The sequence below is a fragment of the Balaenoptera acutorostrata genome, chromosome 2, assembly GCF_949987535.1.
Source record: "Balaenoptera acutorostrata chromosome 2, mBalAcu1.1, whole genome shotgun sequence".
In the NCBI taxonomy this organism is placed as follows: Eukaryota; Metazoa; Chordata; class Mammalia; order Artiodactyla; family Balaenopteridae; genus Balaenoptera; species Balaenoptera acutorostrata.
Genome location: NC_080065.1, coordinates 183,237,007 through 183,240,260, shown reverse-complemented (window position 1 = coordinate 183,240,260; position 3,254 = coordinate 183,237,007).

Genomic DNA, 3,254 nt, shown 5'->3' with positions numbered 1-3,254 from the left:
AGCCCAAGTCCTGCAATCTACAGAGCCCAAGCGCCCTGGAGCCTGCGCACCGCAACTAGAGAAGATAAAACCCGCATGCCACAACCAAGAGCCTGCGTGCCACAACGAAAGATCCTGCATGCCTCAACAAAAGATCACCCATGCGGCATCTAAGACCCGATGCAGGCAAAAATAAATTAAATAAATAAATAAATAATAAAATAAATTTTAAAAAACAAAGATTCTGGCTCTGCCTATGTCTGGGCAGGTTGCTTCCCATGTCTGAGCCTGGGTAAAAAACAGGGGTCAACAAGAATGCTGATCACACAGAAAGAGCTTGATCTGGCAGTTCTGTGAGAGCTCAGCAGCCTTAGCTACTTGAATATCATGACTCCCTCATAAGTCCATATCCCTGGCCTCAACGATAAACAACTTACAGTCCATTTTGTTTCGTCCACCTTTCCCCATGCCCTCCTCATTCTTTTTTTTCTTTTTTTTTGCTGGCCAGGCCACACAGCTTGTGGCTTGTGGGATCTTAGTTCCCCGACCGGGGCCCTCAGCAGTGAAAGCAGAGTCCTAAACACTGGACTGCCAGGGAATTCCCTCCTCATTAGTTTAAAGCAAATCCTATATCATTTCTTCTGTACATATGCCCTCATGTATTCTTCACAAAGACTCTTTTTATTTTTTTCTCTTGTATTTTATTTATTTATTTTATTTTGTACTGAAGTATAGTTGATTTACAGTGTTGTGTTAATTTCTGGTGTACAGCAAAGTGACTCAGTTACAGATATATACATACGTATATTCTTTTTCAGATTATTTTCCATTACGGTTTATTATAGGATACTGAATATAGTTCCCTGTGTTATACAGCAGGACCTTGTTCTGTATCTATTTTACATATGGTAGTGTGTATCCGTTCATCCCAAACTCCTAATTTATCCTCCCCACCCTCCCAACCAGTGCCTTTCCCCTTTGGTAACCATAAATTTGTTTCTCTGTCTGTGAATCTATTTGTTTTGCAAATAAGTTCATTTGTATCATATTTTAGATTCCACATATAAGTGATATCATAGGTATTTCCCTTTCTCTTTGTGACTTACTTCATTTAGTGTGATAACCTCTAGATCCAACCATGTTGCTGCAAATGGCATTATTTCATTCTTTTTTATAGCTGAGTAATACTCCATTGTATGTATAAACCACATCTTCTTTATCCATTCATCTGACAAATACTCTTTCCATAACATAGCCATAGCACGATTATCACACCTTCAGCTGTTCCAATCGTGATGATTGCAAGAATCTGTAAGTGATCAAAGTTCATAAAACTATACATGACCACCACCACCAGCAACAAAAGCATGCATGTAAAAACCAGTGAAATCAGGCTTCCCTGGTGGTGCAGTGGTTAAGAATCCGCCTGCCAATGCAGGGGACACGGGTTCAAGCCCTGGTCCGGGAAGATCCCACATGCCGCGGAGCAACTAAGCCCGTGTGCCACAACTCCTGAGACTGCGCTCTAGAGCCCACGAGCCACAACTACTAAGCCCGCATGCCACAACTACTGAAGCTCGTGTGCCTAGAGCCCGTGCTCCACAACGAGAGAAGCCACCGCAATGAGAAGCCTGCGCACCGCAACGAAGAGTAGCCCCCTCTCGCCACAACTAGAAAAAGCCCGCACGCAGCAACGGAGACCCAATACAGCCAAAAATATATAAATAAAATAAATAAATTTATTAAAAAAAAAAAACAAAAAAAAACAAAAGCATGCATGTAAAAACCAGTGAAATCAGGCTTCCCTGGTGGCGCAGTGGTTAAGAATCCGCCTGCCAATGCAGGAGACACAGGTTCGAGCCCTGGTCCAGGATGATCCCACATGCTGCGGAGCAACTAAGCCCGTACGCCATAACTACTGAGCCTGCGCTCTAGAGCCCGTGAGACGCAACTACTGAAGACCGCGTGCCTAGAGCCCGTGCTCCGCTACAAGAGGAGCCACCGCAATGAGAAGCCCGCGCACCGCAACGAAGAGCGGCCCTTGCTCGCAGCAACTAGAGAAAGCTCGCGTGCAGCAACGAAGACCCAACACAGCCAAAAAATAAATAAGTAAAATAAAAATTAAAAAAAAAACAAAAAAAATCCCCCCAAACCGGTGAAATCCAAATATCTGTACCTGAGTTGATTGTATGGTACCAACATCAATTTCCTGGTTTTGACAACACACTGTGGGAATGTGAGATATCATTGGGGGAAGCTGGGTGAAGGGTACATAAGGGTGAAGGTTGCTAGTTCTGCACCCTTTTCAAAATAAAAAAAGTGTAGGAAAAGTAAAACAAAACCCTGCAGAGTCAGAGTTTGGATGAGGTGAGGGAGGTCCCTGTACAATTGCAGAGCTGGATTCCTTCTTTACTTAAATTTTAGTATTTTCTTCATCATGGATTTTTTTGCATTAATTTTATTTTAAAAAATACCGCACAAACATACTTATCTTGATAACTGAGTCATTTGGGGCGCTGTTTTAAATTTCGCCTAATTCTTGCCCTGAGATTTATCATCTCAAGGGATGGGCCCTGAAATATGTTTTTGTCCTCTTGCTTCCAGGTTTTGGCACACGAAAGTTTGAGTACAGCGGCCCGCGGGCACTGGGGAGCCACGGAGAGCTCTTGAGCAGGGGAGTTTCCGGTTAGTGCAGATTCCGAAGGTTTACCGTGTGGGTGGGGAGGCGGAACTAGGGGGGCGGGGTGGGGAGGGGCGGTTCGCCGGCATCCCGGGAATTGGGCAGGGGGTCCGGCATTTCTCCTCCGGGGGCCAAGCAAGGAGGTGTAGCGCCCGCGCTCCTTCGGCCGCGCTGGGACCCGGATGTACAGCGCGCGGGTCGCCCGGCCAGCCGAGGTTGTCCCGCGCTGCGCTCCAACGCGCCTCACTGCACGCACTGGCGGCCGCTGCGCGGGCCAACCGTCTCCTCCCCCCACGCCGCCGGGCGCCCAGTCACGCACCTGGAGGCCGCCTCGCGCCGGGGGCCGCGGCACCTGGCTGCATTGTTGTCGCCTCTGGTGTCTACTCTCTCCCCAGACAGGACTCAGCACCCACCCCCACTTGTGCCGGGCTCGTGCCACTTTAAGAAGCCAGACGCGGCCAGGGGTGGGCGTGGTCGCCGCGAGCGAAGGGGGGGCGGTGTCGGGCCGCCCTGATTGGCCCGAGGCCCGGGCGGTGGCCGCGCGCGCCTGCGCAGTGCGCAGTCGCGCGCGCCCCGAGGAGGAGGGCGCGCGGGT